This window comes from Nomascus leucogenys, chromosome 11 (assembly GCF_006542625.1).
Source record: "Nomascus leucogenys isolate Asia chromosome 11, Asia_NLE_v1, whole genome shotgun sequence".
Taxonomy (NCBI): Eukaryota; Metazoa; Chordata; class Mammalia; order Primates; family Hylobatidae; genus Nomascus; species Nomascus leucogenys.
The window spans coordinates 21,892,023-21,899,666 of NC_044391.1; the positions used below are offsets into that span (position 1 = coordinate 21,892,023).

The window sequence follows — 7,644 nt, forward strand, 5'->3', positions numbered from 1 at the left end:
AACCCTGAGAACTACCTTAAGATCTTCCTAGCCTTGCCCATGACATTTTCAGTGGCAGAAGATCCAAGTCACTGACACCAGGAAAATGTTCTCTTTATCCATCCTGAAACTGGGCCTTGGCAGTGACTTGAAGATTCCTTCTCTCCTGTTTCCTGTGAGCTACGGCTGGGAATTTTCTTTAACAACACCCTCAAGCAGAGCTTTCCTATACATTGGGGGACAAAGCCACATAAATAGAGTAAGATGCCCATGAAATGCATGTGAGATGAAGTGACAGGAAGAAGAAGTGTAACTTGTAGGTGATTAGCTTGGAAATCCAGCAGCTAGGGTAGAAATGCTGGAAAAGAAAGAGGATTTGAAAAAGCAAGTCCTCGTTCCCTGGTTCCTCTGACTTCTCCTTAGGAGAATCTAATTTTAAAATCTGTAATAAAGTATAGTATACACTGGTAGTAAGGAAGAGTTGAGGCTCTTGGAGAACTGGAAGTCTATTTGAAGAAGCTGATGATATCTACTGATACAGACATTGGAAAGCAGTTAAATATTAATGAACCTTAACGCATGTATGCCTAGTGTTCCATTATTGGAATGCTAAGCTTGTGGGAGTTATTTATATCCTACTGCTCAAGGTCATAGCCAAGGTCTGATTTTTCACACACAAAGATTTGTGACCTCTGGCATAAATGGGTTAATTCGAATAGGAATAAAACTATCTCCTATTTCCTTACTCCTCCCCCAAGCTAATGCATACTGCTGAGGCTACCCAAGACAGATAGATATAAAGGCAGCTTGAGCCAGTTTCCCATTTATTTTCTAAAGGCAAGGAGGCCCTTCTGAAATTGTTGCTTGGCAACCTTGAATTCAAATCTTCACCATTGGAGGCCACTCATGTAATTATAGACAAGACTCCAAAGTCTTGACTCACATGATCAGTAGGTATCATCATCTTCTTCAAATAGTCTTCCAGTTCTCCAGGTGCCTCAACTCTTCCTCACTACCAGAGTATACTACAGTTTATTACAGATTTTAAAGCACATCAGTGAACACATGCCTTTTAAAGCTGGGCTCTTGAGCTCTGACTGCTGTCCTTCCGGTGGGCTCCACTTGGCATGTTTTCCTTCTGTCTTTCCAGACTAGCATTTACCTGCATGGTTTTCTTGGATTGCTCCTATGTGGATTTCTCATACAACACCTTAACGAAGAAGAAAAGAAAATGAACACTTATTGAGCATATATAATTTTTCAGGTAGGATGCCAAGTAATTTACAAAAGTTATCACATTTATCCTTACCCCTTATGGTAAGTCAAGGAAGTCAAGGCATTACATGGCATCTCACATTTATAAAATGGTCTTTCTGTATAATTCATATAAATTATTACTTCATTTCATCTTCACAGTTGTTCTGTTGTGAGAAGGGCATGATTCACATTTCAGATCATGTGAAAAAACTTAGATCCAAAGAGGCTGATCAATACAAAGAGAGTTTTGAAAGAGCTAACACTTGCACCCAGATTAGTATCCATTCTAGGAAGCTCTGAAAGGCCTACTTCCATGTAAGACCCACTCTGAAGTCATGCAAAGAATGTAGGCTTCAGAATCATCCAGATGTGGCAATTCAAGTCCTGGCTCTGCCATGTCCTAGCTCTGTGGCCTTGGTCAAGTCTTTTAACCTCATACCGCTCTGGTTACTTTATCTTAACTGGTTACTTAAATAATGCCTATCTCATAAAATTGCTGCATGATTTAAATGAGATACATTTTGCCGTGTGCCTGGAGCTTAATAGTTTTTAAAAAACAAATGCTGATTTCCTTTTCTATTCATCTTCTAGAGAGGGTAGTCATAAATGGAGGCATAGATAGGTGAAAGGTCCTGGATCAGAATCTGGGATTATATAGTCAGCAATGTGAGTACATGTTTATCAAAAGGGGAAATACCTGTTAAAAGTTGAAAGATGCTCTTCCAGGATGTATGAATCTCAAAATATGTGATTAACCATTATATTGAGGATTTTCCTCATGTGAGGCACCATGTTGGGTGCTGAAGGGGATATAAAAACATGGTCCTACCTTCAGAGAGTGGTCTTTGGTCTGCCATGAATGTCTATTCTTTTTCCAAAGACAACTGTAGAAGGAAGCACAGATTCTTAGATTCTAGGCTACTCTCATGTCTCTAAGCAAGCATTCCATCCCTGTGTGGTTTCTCAAGGAGTTTTACTGCAACAACAGGGTCAAAGCAATAAAAGATAAAGTTTAAAAGTTAAAAGAGACCTTTATAATCTTCCATTAATAGTACCCCTGGCAATCTCTCAGAAGCAGGGTTTGCTGGGTCTCTCTCAGCTCTTGTCTTCTGGTCTAGAGGTCAGCCAGGCCTGCTTGTTCTAACATAGTCTTAAATTAGTGGGTCATGAAGTCAATTTAGTAGGTCTTGGCCAGCATTTTTTAAATAAAAAAGACCAGACCAAATTAGAAAAAAAATCAAAATGCCTTGTATTTTATCCTCAGTAAATGTGTTTTTTTTCCATGAAACATTAGCCTGTATAGGATATTTTTTACTGCAGGTGACCAAAAATATTTGAAAAACATGTTCTAAAAAACAAAGTCTTACAAATTATAACTGCCAGGAGTGTTTGTGGAATAAGTGGCAGGTTTCAGTCTTTAGGTTTAAATCTAGCACTTTGGAAGCTGTTTCATTCTAGGCATTGCTAATAAAATTTATGTAGCTGACATTAGATAAATGGTCTTCCCTTCTGTTGGCTACACGAACCAATCAGGTAGATTTCCCCCTGATGTCATATTCATCTCTACCACCACCACAACCACCACGGTCTCCTCCTACTTCCACAGGAGAATCTTTCTGGCAGGGCCCCTTGATCTAGTCCCTTACGGGCTGATGGATCCTTGCTCTTATTCTCTGCATCTCCCGCAAATGGATACATGATCAGTCCATCACCAGAAATAACTTAATCTAACTCATAACTGCTCAGAAATCCATATAGAGTTCAAAACATAGGGCAGATTTTGTTGCCATTCTCATTCTCCACAAGCCAACTTCTGCTGTGTTTCTATGTTTCTGCCTTGTATGGATGCCTGGGAACACCTTCTTTGCTGGGATTCCCTCCTCTTCTTGGATAATTCAGTTTCATTCTGCCACTATGCCTTATACTCTAACCAGCCAATCCCACAAGCTGTCACCATTCAGATCCAAATCAACAGTTTTTTTTTTTTCACTTGGATCTTCTCATGCTTCAGAGTGGAATTGTCTTAAAACTAAAACCTTTCTCTGGCTGATCCTGCTCACCTCTAGACATAACTCTAATACATTGTTATTTTTAAAAGGGACAAAAGACGTGAACTGGACAGAGCACACTTGTCTTATCTCATTATACTGGGGATGTGTTCTCTGCATCACAGGAGGTCCCCACATTGGAAATTCTGTGAGCTGACATTGAAATTTCAAAAGAACCCATGCTTTTATCCTACTGAATAATGTTTGAACCAAAAGATTCTTAAAACATAGATACATATTAGTTCCCTCCCAGTGTCCTATAGTTCTATAGTTGTTCAGATAAGGAACTGTTGGTGATGACTAGAATGACAACAGAAGGCTTTGTGGAGTAGATGAGAACTGAACCTGAATAGGTGGGCAGAAGCAATGTAAATAGGACTTTGTATGCAGTTAGGACAAATAAAGATAGCAGAAAGGAATCAGGAAACCCTTCATGAATGAATGGACCAGCCTGGTGGGATGGAGAGATGGATTTAAACTCGGTAGTGAGGTAGCATGGAAATGTAGATTAAGACCAGATCCTCAAGGAAATACTTGAGTGCCAGGAAAAGAACGGAAGCCCTGGTTTTTTAGCAAATGAAAGTCTTGATTTTGAGCCAAGCTTTCTGAGCGAACCAAGGCAAATGAACCCTTGGTTTTTGAGCCTTGGATTTAGAGAGATTAACATTCTAGTTTGTGGAGCAGGATTTGGTACAGAGAGACATCCAGCAAAGACAGACCATAGGAAGAGCCACTACAGTAATCCAGAGTTGAGGTAAACTGGGGCACCAACCAGAGTGATGCAATGGGAACTGAAAGGGAAAAATAAATATGAAGGCTTTTACAAGACAGCGCACCATCAACTAAGGGCAATCTGATCAGACACATTGTATTTATGTGCTCTGTCTTGAACCAGTTAATTTGCCCTTCAGAAGTATCTTTCCTGAATATGCAAATTCTCATTAAGATACATGCCATATGCCTGCTTTGAAGCTAAGTCAGACCCCACCTAACGCTGGCCTTTACCTCTTTTTTCTCATTGGGTAATCAGCTCACTGAAGCAGATGTTACTTTCCGACTCCAGAGATGCCAACAGCCTCAGAAAGAAATGGATTATAGAACTGGGGTCTGCACTCAGCATGATCCAAATATGGAAATCAAACTGAGGCCTTCTTAGGCTCTGTGCTTGGCAATAAGAATGAAAAAGGGCTTAATGTTGGGCCTCAAAAGACACTGTGGTTACCAGGGCTTAGTGGGCACATTTACTTGCCCACAGAAGGTCTTGCCAATTAACACTAATGGTGTGCTTTCAATTTACCTTCATGGATTAATTTGACAAATATTTATTGGCTGCGTACCAGGCATCAAACAAGGCAGTGGGGATAAAAAGATGCAAAGGGCACAGTTCTTGCCTTTGATAGAGTTTCCTGCTGAGTGGGGGAAGACAGACCTATAAACAAGTAAATAATATTACACTGCAGTGCTCTGCCCTCTGCTTGTCCTCTGAGCACTCAAAATTGTAATAATCTGATGCTGTAGAGAGAGAGAGTTTGGGATTAAGGTCTTCACACTGCATACTTTTCAATAATCACTTAGAAGGTCAAGAAGCCACATATTAATAAATACCTTACACTAAATCTTTTTTTGAATAGAAGCAAAAATGAAAACTGGCCAGGTGCAGTGGCTCATGCCTGTAATCCCAGCACTTTGGGAGGCTGAGGCAGGTGGATCACCTGAGGTCAGGAGGTTGAGACCAGCCTGACCAAGATGGTAAAACCGCATCCTTACTAAAAGTACAAAAATTAGCCAGTCGTGGTGGTGTGCACCTGTAGTCCCAGCTACTCTGGAGGCTGAGGTAGGAGAATCCATTGAACCCAGGGTGCAGAGGTTGCAGTGAGCAGAGATCGAGCCACTGCACTCCAGCCTGGGCAACAGAGCAAGACTCTGTCTCAGAAAAAAAACGAAAAAGAAAGAAAGAAAACTTGAAATCAGCAGGTCCTCACTAAAATCTGGAAGGTTTCCCCAGCATGATTTTGCCTTGGGTCTTTATTTAACTGGTGTGGTTACACTGTCTAATGTTCCTTATTTTTCAGAAGCCTTGAACTTCATGATGTGGAGGCCCCAATTCTCAGACCCTAGAGTGAGTCAGACTGCCCACGCTTAGTGGTGGAGAATTCCAACAGTCAGCAATAGGTATAGTGGGAACTGGAAAGAAGATAGCCTGAACTGTTAGTGAAATTCTTATGCAGGAGTTGTGAAAGTATAGTCTAGTGGGGTTTTGGCTGGGAAGTTTAGGAGAAATGAATAGCTTGTTTGTGAACATTTAATCTGCACTGTGAATTATAATCATTTCTTTACAATCAGAATCCTGTCCCTCAATAGGTATTTCTTCCCAGGGACCACAACAGAAGTACATCTTAGGAAAAGGTCAATCCAGGATCACCAAGTAAAGCACAGATTTTGTTGTTAGTCATTTAATTTATGCTCATCTGTAATGGTTTGTCTTTGCTAAGAATTAAAGCCATATATCATTACGAGTCTTTGCTTTTGTTTTACAGTTTTTTTATTTTTTCAGTTAAAATGAGGTGGTTTCTAGCGGTAAAGGATATGCGAGGTTGAGATTGGAGAGGGCTAACAAAATGGATGTAGACTGGAAGTAAATGCTGTAATTATATTGGCTTTAAGGATTATTTTAAACCTTAGGAGGAAAAGAAGGTATTGAGAACTTTTTTTTATTGTTTGTTTGTTTGTTTTAATAGAAACTGTAGATAGCATGTCTCTAAATAGTTTCAAGATAGTTTCCTTGAAAAGTATACTGCCTCCTTTCCTTCCTCATATCCTTGTTAGGTTTTGCTTAATAATAATGTGAGGGGCCAAAAAAGCTTTTAAAGCTGATTTCCTTCACTTTGCAATTCCTTGCCAAGAACTAGAGTTCTGGTTGTCCATGCCCTCTTCAGTCTCCTCGCTATTTATGAAAATATAAAATAAAACAAAGTGCACATGCCCCTCCCCCCAACACACACACACACACACACACACACACACACACACACACAGCATGCGAGAGCCTAGTGCAAGACAGCACCACAGAAAAATATGTTCACATTAATTTAATTGCACTAAAACTGGAAGTATTCAGAGGCATAATAAATCCTATTAGATTATTTTCTTGTCCTCAAAGAGAGGTGCCCGCCAATCAACAGCCCTTTACAGAGGGTTAAGTCATACCTCGCAATTGGGCCTGCTAGAGACAGGACCTGGATCTCAAGCACCAGCCAAAATCTGTCCATGGAGGCTGGAAATGCTGAGGTGAAATCACAGGACTTTTGTGTTCTGTGCTTTTCAAGTGAACATAAATAATTCAAATGTAAATAATTCAACAGCTGTGTTTCACTCCAGTGGAGTCCCCCAAATAGTCACCCACTCCACATCTCATTTAAAGGAGCACACACCCAAGTAATTAGTGAATTACCCATTTCAGCTTGTGTAGCCAGGTGCCAAGAGGTGGTCTTATGCAGATGTCAGGTGATTAGTTAACATGTTGAGTTGAGGCAAATCTACAGTTTCTCCTCTTGCTGATCTTATGACTTTTTCTCTGTTAATCAAAAGATCCTAGAAAGTTGTATGAATCACCAAGGCACTGGAAAACATCAGTACAACACATGTTGAGTCCAAGGTGCCCAAGGTCTAAATTATTTTCTAGTAATGGTGTTTCCACCTAGTTTAACATATTAAAGCATAACTTACCAGCCTCCCAATAAGTCTAATCTGGCTCTTCCTGGGAGGATGAGAGAGAGAGAGCAAGAGAGAGCAAGGGCAAGAGAGAGAGAGAGAGAGAACCATTCTCTTTATTCAAATCCAAAGGGCTTCATTTACCATCTATTAGAAGGAGAATTGACTTTGATATTCCTTGGAGTTCTACTCAAGTCAACTAGAGGGAAGGTTAAAGACTCACTCATTTAGGCTGGGTACAGTGGCTCACACCTGTAACCCCAGCACTTTGGGAGGCAGAGGCAGGAGAATCGCTTAAGGCCAGGAGTTCAAGACCAGCCTGGCCAACACGGTGAAACCCCGTCTCTACTAAAATACAAAAATTAGTTGGATGTGGTGGTGCACACCTGTAGTTCCAGCTACTCTGGAGCCTGAGGCATGAGAATTGCTTCAACCCAGGAGGCTGAGGTTGCAGTGAGCCAAGATCACAGCACCGCACTACAGCCTGAGTGACAGAACGAGACTCTGTCTCGAAAAAACAAAAACAACTCATTCAATAAATATTATGGGGGTACCTACAACATTTCAGCCCTTACAAGTTGCTAGTGGAAAAAGACAAATACAGCACTTGGCTTCATAGTCTAGATTTCCACAAATCTGCATTGTTCGC

General features: G+C 40.6%; 1 long non-coding RNA gene across 1 annotated transcript; it reads right to left on the minus strand.

The window, feature by feature from the left end:
- Positions 1-1,023: 1,023 nt before the first annotated feature.
- On the minus strand, positions 1,024-7,283 carry LOC115837224. Its single transcript, XR_004032240.1, has 4 exons — positions 7,011-7,283; positions 6,736-6,903; positions 2,066-2,120; positions 1,024-1,189 (listed from the first exon to the last, which is right to left on the minus strand). It is a non-coding gene; the product is annotated as an uncharacterized LOC115837224 (long non-coding RNA).
- Between the last annotated feature and the right edge of the window lie 361 nt (positions 7,284-7,644).